Source organism: Chamaea fasciata, unplaced genomic scaffold (assembly GCF_029207755.1).
Source record: "Chamaea fasciata isolate MVZ Bird 193981 ecotype frontalis unplaced genomic scaffold, bChaFas1.0.hap1 SCAF_53, whole genome shotgun sequence".
NCBI lineage: Eukaryota > Metazoa > Chordata > Aves > Passeriformes > Sylviidae > Chamaea > Chamaea fasciata.
The window spans coordinates 908,562-919,722 of record NW_027094138.1 but is presented as its reverse complement, the minus strand read 5'-3'; positions in this window follow the sequence as shown (position 1 = coordinate 919,722).

The window sequence follows — 11,161 nt, the reverse complement described above, 5'->3', positions numbered from 1 at the left end:
CCACGGCCGTGTGGGCAGCATTTGCAAGGGAACCTGCAGGGGTTGCGTTCCCTCCGTGGGAGAGTCTGTGGCAGCAGAGTTTGCCAATTCCTCCATTGCTGGGTCAAGCAGGACAACTTTGAAAATGTAGACTGGGAGGCCTTCTTGGAAGGTCTTCTAAAAATGCTCTGGTTGTCTCCAGTTTTCTCAAAGCATCTGCTTCATTTTCCCTTGCCTACTGCAGGTCACCTGAGCCGGGTATTCAGAGGTGCTGATCCCAAGGTGAGTAAGGAAAGAACATTTGATGTTTCTGGTGTTTAAGAATCGTGCAGCAAGCTGTGAGCTTGGCCTGTGGCAGTAGAGTGTAGAGGGCCAGCTGAGTAGGCTGCAAGAAAATCCATTTCCATGTCTACAGCAGCAAGAGCAGAGGCATCACTGCCTATTTCCTAATTTTCCATTCCAGAGCTTTAAAAGAACTAAAAGAGAAGTTTTGCAGAGAGAATGGTGCTTCCTGGTAGTAGTCAGGGGGAATATGTAATTTGGAGCAATTTGCAGTGTCCAGTTGAATCAGCCCATTAGAATTTAGGCAGAGTGACTTAGAATCCCCTTGCTCTCCAAGTTGATGATTTGTGCTTAGTAGAGCTGGTTCTAGAGCTGAAGAGAAAGAAGGTTCTAAATGAGCCTGTGTCTCACGCTCCTGTCTGTCCACAGATCACTGAAGGAAGAACAGACTCCCCTCCGGCTTCCTCTGCTCCTGGACAAGAAGCCGAAGAGGAGCCAAATGACCACAAGGCTCCAGCTGTTGTCACCCCACAGCCGGAACTTTCCCAGCCAGTAAGTGCCACTTCTGGAGGGTGCTGTCTTTAGTGCGAGGCAGAGCTGCAAGTTTCTGAGCAGCCAGCTCTTGCTGTTGGTGGCTGAGGATGATAAGTGCTGCAGTCCTGCCAGACCTAGCCATTCCCCTCAGCCAGTGACAGCTGGAAAATGGGCTTTGAGCTGCCGTGTTTAGGCCCCAGCTTGCTGGGATTCTGATAGGGGCCAGCCTGGAGCAGGAAGGTTCCCTGTCTGCAGAGGAGGGAGCATGTCAAAGGCACTGTGCTCAGCCTTGGTGGATACGTAGGGGACGCTGTGGCCTGGGGACACCTGTCCCTCTCCACAGACGTGCCAAGTACCCACAGGCACCAAAAGTCTTGATCTGAGAACACAAGCTCTTTGGGGTGGTTTGTCCCCGTGAGCTTCTTGGCTGTGCTTACCCGGGAGCATTTCAGAGACACACTGGGGATGTGGAGTTGCTGTTTGAAGACAGGGATTTTGGTGCCTTTGTTGCCAGGTTGTTCTTTTGCCTCTTCAGGCAGAGCAGGCAGTAGCAGAGCTGACAGGCACTCGGAGTCCACCTGTCTTTTGGCTTTTAAAGAGCTGCTAAGAGATGATGTGTTGTCCATGAATCTTTGGGGGGCCACTCTTCTCTTGTGTGGCAAAAGACACGTTCCCTGTCAGCTTCCGAAGAGGCTGTTGGAGCTTCAGACCCAGATGGAGGCTGATTGTACTGCTAGTGTCACAGTGGGACAGAGTGAAGGGCAGGGAGAGGGGAATTCAATGGAGCTCTTGGGACTGAGGAGGCCAGGAGTCCCCCAGGCACTGAAAGCACAGAGCCTTGTCATCTGCAGAGATCAGCACTGGGACAGGAGGGTTACAATGGAAGCAGAGGTGGGCAGGGAAGCAGAAAGAAGTGGCTGAATGAATATGATTTGTACGCTGAAAAAGGAAAAAGCTGAGCCTGATGGCATCTCCCAGTCACTTGCTCTGCATTTGTGTGTACAGAACGTGGAGGCAGAGGCACAAGCAGAACCGCCCAAACCTCCGAGTGACACCATGGCAGCAAGGAGGAAGAGCAGGGAAGACATCAGGAGAACTGAGGATCAATGGAAACTCCATCAGGAGAGGGGCAATCAACAAAACCATGTAAGCGGAGGAGTAGTAGCCACTCCCCTGATGGAAGGTTCTGTCTCCTGTTCTTTATGGAACTTTGGAGACAAGCTGCAGGCAGAGCTGCAGAAAACTCGGGCTAGGATCAAGGCATGGGAGAAGAGGCTGGAGGAAGAAATGGAGATTCAAACAGAATGCCGAGCGAAAATTTGTCTCCTCCTTGAGAAGCGAGAGGCTCTACAGAAACAAGTGAGTGAATGAGCAATAGCCACTGCAGTCACCAACCTGGTGCTTTCTGCCCTTCTTGCCTTTCCCCTGCAGAGCAGCAGGGGGGTGGGGTGATGCCTCTGAGTGCCGTCCTGCTCCAGTGTGTGTCACAGGCACTCTGAAGGACACGCCCTGCTCTGCTGAATCTCAGCTGCTGCCCTGCACAGTGGCACTAGTGCTTTGGCCTTTTGGCCAGCAGTCATCTGAATGCATTCCTGCTGGCCTCTTCCTGCTCTCCTTGTTTCTTGAGGTGTTCTTGCAGGGGAACACGGTGACCCAGATGGATCTGGAAAGAAGCTGTCTGTATCCCTTGTGAATCTGGTCCTCTCCCTTTCCTCACAGTCGATGACTCTTGGCTGACAGGGACAAGCTGGACTCTCTGACTGCTTTGTTCTCTTTGACTTGAGGTGGAAGTGTTGACATCTCGCGTGGCAGCCTGCAAAGATTTCCATCAAGTGACTGGCAGCAAGGAGCCCCAAGATTCCTGTGAGGCACAGAAACTGTCCCAAGCAGCAGCGCTGCCGGTTGGACACGTTCAGAAGATGCCGGAGGAAAAGAGGACTTCATGGGAGAAGGTAGAACATTTGAACAAAGAGCTGCAAGTGTGTCTGCAGCCCTTGGAAGGGGAAAAGCGTCCTTGGGAGAAAGCGGAATGGTCATTTTGGCAGTCACCCTTCAGAAAATCCACGCAAATGCATTTTGGAGAAAATGGACAATGAATCTGGCCTTGCACTCCAGTCAAACCAGCCTTTGGCTTTGAGCCATCCAGTTTGAGGAGTGGACATCAGAACAAACCCATGGCAGAGCCCTGCATGTGGCTGACAGCATCTTGCTAAGGGCTTGCACTTGAAATGGGATCTGGGGCTAATCTCTGCCAGCCACTTTTCTTTCTGACACCAACTCCTTTGTTGTCTCAGATCTCCACAGGCTCTTCTGTTGAACCTGCAGCAGCAGCAGTGTTACCTGAAGGCACCTGTGCTGGCCAAGCTGTGCAGTGGAAGCCGGGCAGTTCGTTCATCTCCAGCACTGACAGGGCTTCTGCTCAGCAACAGGAGATGGAGGATGATGAGGATGAGTCCCTGGAGCTCCTGAGTATGTCTTGTGTCTTTCTTCTCTGAGGGACAGTGTATGGTGTGCACGTGTCAGCACAGCTGGACCCAATTATTCTCCTCCCTTTGGTGTTCCAGGAGCATTTAGGGCTCCCCACAGGAGAGGCTGTGCTCCAAGGCAGCAAGAGAGTGCTCTGGGTGTTCCCGCTGCCTCTGAGGGCAGCTTGGACGTGCCTGGGGTTTGCCTGAGCTTCCCCAGCTGCTAAAGGCAGAAGCAGGGGTTGTCCTTGCATCAGCAGAAGGCTGTGAGCTAGCAAATGATCTGGGCAAGTCCTGTGTGCTAGTGGCCAAACTGGATAGAATAGTCAGCTTCCTAAATTCTCCTTAGACTCCTGACTTCTCATCCGCCATCCGAGCAAAAAAAACCTTCACGGAAATTGATTGGTTTTGGCATTTTGTCTTTTGGTTGTGGTTTTAGTTTGGGTTTTTTCCCAGATTTTTTTGGGTAGAGGTTTTTTCTCCATCTTGAAGGAGCTCTTCTGCCCCATGAGTCTCAGTGGCGTAATTTTGATGACTGTTCCTATTTACCACTACTACATCTGCAGGTTTTTTAATGAGAAGATTATATATTTGTCAGTGAGGACTCTTTGGAAAGAACATCAGGTGACAGCAGAAACAGAGAGCAAGAGCTGGTTTTTTTGTGCCCCCAATGAAAAAAACAGATCCTTTTATTACAATCTGTATTTAATATCCTAGTTTTGTTCCTAGAAAGATAAGTCCAAGAGACACAGGCCTGGGGCATGATCAGATAAAAGTGCACTGTAGGCATTTCTCAGGAGTGAGCCTCCAGCCCCTCTGCTGTATATTCCTCAGATCCATGGCACTTTTTCCTACCTGATTCCCAGTCATTCCCATGACTGTTAGAATGCTACCCACTGGCCCAAGCCCTGCTCAGATCAGTCTCTAGGAAAACAAATCAAGCCCTTTGTGATTCTACAGCACAAGTCATTGAAGCTGCTTCTTGCCCAGAGCAGCTGCCGGTCCTGTGCCCTCAGATGAGACCTGGTGGGGCTGAGAAGAGAGCCCAGCTGACTCTCTGTCTCCCGTCACCTGTTGGCACAAAAGGGCACTGACGTGCACCTGGCTGTGTCTGCTCTCCAAGCCAATCCTGCCGTGTCCTCAGTGGGGGCACCAGCTTGGAAGGGGCTGGGTGTGGCCGTGCCTTCTTGCCATTGCTTGTCAGTGCTGGTGCCTGGGCTTTGGCAGCTTTGTGGCGGTGGCTGCCCTGGCCCTGAGGGCTGGTGTGAGTGCCGAGGCTGGAGCCTTCCTTAGCTGGGAGAGTCCCGCTGCCGGCCGGCCGCTGCAGCGCGGAGCTGCCCCGAGGCAGCAGCCCCTGCTCTGGGCCGGCTCCTGCACGGCCTGGGCTGGGCTCACAGAGGGTCAGCATCTCCTCTGGGCAGCTGTCCGTGTCCCGCCGGCACCTGAGGAGCACTGCTGTCCCTGCTGCCCTTGCCCGCTGCGGGAAGGTGGGCACGTGTGCGGGGCTGAGAGGGCGAGTGCAATGGCAGGGACTGATCCCTGCTGTCAGGGGGAGGAGAAGCAGTGTGGTTCTTCACGTGGGCCACGGGCAAGGGCGTCTTCCAGCTCAGCCTGCTCATCAAGGGTGAGGGTCCTGCTGCTGAAGGCCCCTTGGGATTGGTTAGAGCATGAGCTGCTTGGGTTTACAAAGGGAAAGGCATTCCTTTGGGAAACTGCTGCAAGGTGGGGAAGATGCCCTCCTCTCCTGGGAATGCATCTCCCTGTGCTTTGTTTGCTGTCAAGAGATCTCTTCAAAGGACTGTAGAAATCAGTGCTGGCCTGCTTGTACTGCAGAGCTGCCTGTCTTGTTGCAATTCTTGCAGTTTTTGTTGTTACGCAGCTGGCCACAAAGGACTCAGAAGGCCAGAGTGTACAGCCCCAGCAGGGCTGGCTTTTGTATCTCCTGGATAGTGGGATCTCTGCTTTCAAGTGAGCATCTTGCATTTTGTTTCCCTCAGGGCAAATGGCGAGCATGGAAAATCCCCGAAGGAAATACATTGAAGAGGAAATTGTTGGCAGAGGGTGAGTCCAACCACAGTTACTTGTACACAATCATGGGGCAACGATCTGCTGCTGGAATATCTGTCAAGGGTGAAGTCAGGCAAGCTGCAAACATATTCAGACACTGGGGTTAGTCTGCCCCATCTCTCAGTACCGGCCAGAATTTGGAAGTGTGGTCAGAAGGAATTGTCAGACACTTGGATTTCATTGCCAGAAACAGCAACCACCCCTTTTCGTAGCAGGCAGATAACTGTTTGAAGGAACATTTCTTCCCAAGAGTTTGCTGAAGGAAATAGTGTGATCAGGATAAAAACTGCCCAGTTTAGAAACTGAAATCCAAGACGAAAGAATCACCTGGCCTTTTGAGCTGAGGCACTAAAGCCCAGTGCTTCAGAAACAGGCCCAGTGCCCATGCACTGGAGAGGAAAATGCATCATCTGCCTTCTGGCAGAGCCCTCCTGCATGCTGCAGGTTGGAGGCATTTCCAGCAGACATCTCCTGTCTGGGCTGGCTTTCACTCCAAGGTCTAAATGGCTTCTCCTTGCTTTGCTGCTGTTTTGTTTCTAGGGCTTTTGGAGAGGTTTGCAGAGCCATCGACACTGCCACAGGAGGACAGGTAAATGTCAAGAGCCCCTGCAGATTCTGCTGCTCTCCAGGGCTTTCCTCTCTCGTGTCAGCTGTGGCTGCAGCTGTGGCTAGAGCTGTGCTGCAAAGGCACAAGAAGCACAGACTGGTGCCAGCCTGCCAGCTGCATTTGGGACAGTCTTTGTCCTGCTCAGCTGCCAGAAGGAAGGCAAGGGGGGCAGCGGTTCCTTTCAGAGAAGGACGCTCTCCCTGGCTCTCAATTGCTCCAACAAAGGGGCATCTCACTGCTCTCTGGGGCTACGGCTTCAGAGTCCTGAATTCTCATTTCTGGCTGCCAGCAAATTCATCGGAATGTTCCTGGCAGTTCCTTAGCCACCTGCAGTGCTGCACTTGGGAACTGCATGTAGGGGAGAGATCTGCAAGGCATCCCTAAAAGCCCCAAGCCCTGCCTAGGTCCCGAGATGTATCCACAGAGTACCAAGGCATGCATTTCTTCCTCTGAAGTACAGACAGAGAAACAGAGAGTGTGCTCAGAGCTTTGGGGGGTGAGAGTTGACACACCATTTTTAACAAGTGGACAAGGCAAAATGTGGTCAGTGGCCACGTGTCCTGGAACTGGCCCCCAAAGGAGCAGAGAAATGAGCTGTAGGAATGTCAGTTCCTAATTACTCCTTTGTCTAATCGCAAGGCACTTTGGCAGAGCTCACCTGTGTCATTGCAAAATCACTCGCTTCATGTGTGTTGTGGTCTCATTCCACCAGCTTCTAAAGTTACTGATTTTCTGTGTCATTCTAGGTGGCCATCAAGAAAATCAATCTTCAAGGACTGAATAGGAATCAACAAGCGCTTAATGAAATCATGGTCATGAAGAAGAATAAGAGTCCCCACGTTGTGGATTATTTAGACAGGTGAGTGGTCATGGTCTCTTCCCATGAAGGTTTGTTTACATAGTAAAAGCATGCGAGGTTAAAACCCCACTTTGGACACTGGCAGAAAATAGAGCTGTTAATAATCAGTTAATTATTATTTCTCTACTCATCTCCAATGGATGGGAAGAGAGTGTATTTTGCCTGCATGTGTCTTCCCTGGCTTTCAAACACTGAGTTGGAACACTGGCCAAAAACCTGAATCAACCCTCCCATACTAAGTCAATACCTTGTAAGCTCACTGCCTCCATGTTGTCTCAGGATTGATTTTTTCAAGTTTCTTCAATGCTGATGAAGCATGCTAGAGAGGATTTCCCTTGGATTGTTGCCCCTCTTTTCCAGGGCTGGCCATGCCAGGAACACTAGGTGCTCCTTTCCAGAAATACCATGCGGGACAGGTTTTTCATCTTGGCTGATACTAAACTGTACTTTTGGCTTGCTGGCCATCTAAAATATCTCCTTTCTCACAGATGTGCTGTTCTCCTTGAGACTGCACAGACTGCAAACAATGCACAGCCTGGAGGGCATGTCTATTCCTTGAATTCTGTCCTTGTCACAAAGGGACCCGGAAACAAGAATCAAGCAAAGAAACCAATGTATGCATGTTCATCTGCATGGCCTTGTTCCCTTCTTTCAGCTACCTTGTGCTCGACGAACTCTGGCTGGTGATGGAGTACATGGATGGAGGCTCTCTGGATGATGTCATCGCTGAGGTTCGCATATGTGAACACCACGTTGCAACCATCAGTCGAGAGGTGAGGGATCCCATCTGTGCGTCCCAGGGCTTGGGCAGGATTGTCTGGGAAAGGGGCTCAGGACAGGAGCGATTCCGTGAGCCAGGCTTTGTTTCTGTGTGGCTGATATGCTCTGGGCAAGCAAGAGCATCTCAAGTGAACTGCCTGCCAGTGCCCCTGCACTCACTGGACTCTGTTCTTGTCCTCTTCTCTCCCGCTGTTGCACTTTCACTCTGGCTCTTGTATTTGCTCTTCTCCATCTTGCCTCTCTAAACTTTGGCCTGTCTGCGCTGCATTCCTTGCCTGTAAAAGCAAAGGTGGGGGTGGCACTGTTTGAAAGGAGCAGCAAAGAAGAGAGACTCATTTCTCTGAGTCCTCAGCTGGAAAGGTTAGCAGTGCAGCCAGAATGCTCTGTACTTCTGAGCACATCCAGTGCAGCAGCAGTCATCCTGGCTGGTTTGCAGGGCAGAGTCTACACCAGCAGTTGCTGTTGCTCTTTGGCAAGCTGATATGCCTTTCTTTAGAAAGGTGCTGCCCTGCCTGTGTTGTAGCAGCGTGCTCTTGCCCTCAATGGCACTGTCTTCTGCCATTACTCCCCATTCCCCTGCAGAGGGAATCTTGGAGAGCTCTTTCCTTTCTTGTGTGATGAAATCACATCACTGATTTTTGCCCTCCTGTTTCTGGTTTCTCTCTCAGTGCCTGCAAGGACTGCATTTTCTCCATTCCAACCACGTGATACACCGAGATGTGAAGAGCCTCAACATCCTCCTCAAAACGGATGGCTCTGTCAAGCTGGGTCAGTATTTTCTTGGTCAGGTGCAGCATTCCAGGGATATGTGGGCTGTGGGGCTGCTTTTGAGTGAGAGCCAGCCCCCCCAAAACGGTGCTGGTGGCAGTGCAGGGAGCCTGTTGTGAGCTGACCACGCGGTGGCAACGTGCACAGACCTATGGCAAGGATCAAGCCGTCCACAGTGGCATTGCTCTGTGTGTGTCCCTTCCAGAGGGAGGGGGCTACAAGTCTAAAGCTTCAGGGGAACAAAAGACACTGCTGGAGGCCGTGTAAAAAATGTGGGGATTTTTGAAGCAGCCAATGCCATATTTCCTTGGCTAAAGTCCTGAGGAAACAGAGCAGGGACAGTTGTCCAGGAGATTCAGCAGCACATTCTCCAACTTCAACTGGGCAATTCTTTTCCTTGCTTTCCTAATTGCACAGGATTCAAATAAAAACGGTCTTTTGCTTTCTCCCCAGCTGATTTTGGCCTCTCTGCTCAACTCACCCCTGAGCAGAGTAGACGGAGCTCGGTGACCGGGACTGCTTGGTGGATGGCGCCTGAAATTGCAAAAGCTGAGTCCTATGGCCCCAAAGTAGACATCTGGTCCTTTGGAATTGTGGGCATTGAAATGGTGGAAGGAGAACCTCCTTACGGGAATAAAGGTCCTCTCTCGGTAAGGTGTAAATACTCTCTGATCCCGCTGTCTTTCTCCCCCATCCCACGTTCTGTGTGCCATTGGACAAAATGCCATTGCCATCTGCTGGAACTACTTCCACCACGGTCCCTTTCTGAAAATGTCCCTGCAGCACATCAGCATCTGCTGGGGTTTTGGTTGCATCCATGGGGGAACTCAAGCCTTAGCCCAGGCAGACAATCTCCCTTCTCAGGCAACACTGGGCTTTGGCTTAGAAGTCCTTCCAGCTCTTTTGGCCATGTAGATGGCCCTACTAACAGGAAACAAGCATCTTAGAGCTGCTGTTATCTTTCCTGAAATGAAGGAAAGTAACCCAAACCCAACAAAGTTTCTAAAGCAGTGGTTTGGAGAGAAGTGTACCCCCATTCTTCTCACAGGGAAACTTGCCTTAACTGAGGGATTTCCTTTCTTTACTTTTAATTACCATTGTTTTCAAGAACCAAGGAAAAAGCTTGATGACTTTTATAGCAGCTGTGCTTAAGGGACCAACAAGTGCTGCAGAGATGCTTTTCATGTCATACTCCTTAGAAATACTAGAGTGAGTTAGTAGAGCAAAGTCCCTCTTCCAACTAGCCTGTCAAGCTGGTCAGGTGACTCCTCAGAGAAGCAAAGGTGCTTTTGCTGATGTAGTTTCCACTAAGGAGGTCAGTCAATGAAATCAGCTGCCAGGGCAAGATCTGCTGGATGCTGGAAAAGCTGTGACTGCATCAGGCTTTGGGTTTTTTGTTGGTCCAGGAAAGTCATCTCTTCCTCTGTGCCACGGCAGAAACTGCCACTGCAGAGTGCAGCTGAAACAATGGGATCTGGGAGAGCAGTTCCAGATGTGAAAGAAGCAGCTGAGAGACTCGTCTTTCCTTTTTCTCCAGGCTCGATTCCTGATAGCCACCAAAGGGATCCCAAAGCTGCAGCAGCCCAAGCTTCTCTCCCCTTTGCTGCGTGACTTCCTGAGCTGCTGCCTGCAGAGAGACGAGGAGCGGCGCTGGTCTGCCAAGGAGCTGCTGCAGGTAAAATGCCAAGGGGCTGCGGGGGAAACAGTGTCCCAGGGACGGGCTCCTCCTGCACTGAAGTGCCAGGCATCAGATGAGCCTCGTCCTCCTCGCCTCCACTCTTGGTGCTGTTCAAATGAGAACAGCCAGGAATCCTAGACTGGGCTGGGCTGGCAGGGACCTGTAAGGGTCATCTGGTCCAAGTGCCCTGCAATGAGCAGGGGCGTCTTTCAAGAGATCAGGATGCTCAGACCTGAAATATTTCCAGGCCTGGGGCATTTAGCAGCTCTTGCAGTAAGCTGTGCCACTGTTGTCCCACTGTTGCTCCTTAGACCTACTCTGACTCAATCCCCTTTTCATTGAAAAAAAGATTACCCTGCCTTTGGGGCTCTTAGCTTGGAAAGTAATGGTTCATTCTTGGCTTTTTTGTTTTCCTTTGTGCAGCATCCATTTGTAACATCGGCCAAGCCTACATCCAGCCTGGTGCCACTCATCCTTACCTTTAAGAGGTGGAAGGAGTTGACAGGAATGGACCAGTCACTTAAAAACTTTTTCTTCCATCACCAGCATTGTAGTAGATTGTAGAGTAGGATTTTAGCCTAGGATTGTAGGGTAGTATTTTGGCCTAGGATTGTAAATAAAGTTTCTGAAACCTCAAGTCATTTTGAAGATTCTCCTCCTTCTGAGCCTGTGAGAATGCTCAACATTTCCTTCTGAACTGTCCATTTTTGCTTAGAGGTGGAAAGTGACATTGATGCCTTCTTTGGTACGGTTTGAAGGGGGAGTAGGCTCTTCTTTCGTCATGCTCTCCGGACCGCAGTGCCTTTGGAATATGGCCCAGGGGCTGGGTTTTACCCAGCTGTGGCACTTGTGTTTGAGGCAGAAAGGGCAGTGGCATTTGCAGGCAGAACCAAAGGACGAGTGGGGCAGCCCAAATACCCTGTGCAGATGCAGGCCTTGAGCTCTGACTCGAGAGCATTCGGGTTGCTGCCACTTGCATTTGTATCCCTAAGTGCAATCTCTTTGTCTGGGGGAGAGTTTTGCCCAAGTGAGACAGCAGAAAGATCAGGGAGGCTGCTGGGAAAGGCGCAGAGCTGGTGCAGAGCTGTCAGCGGCTGCAGGGTGAGCCCAGGCCCCGCCTTGCCCAGGCTGGAGCCCCAGCA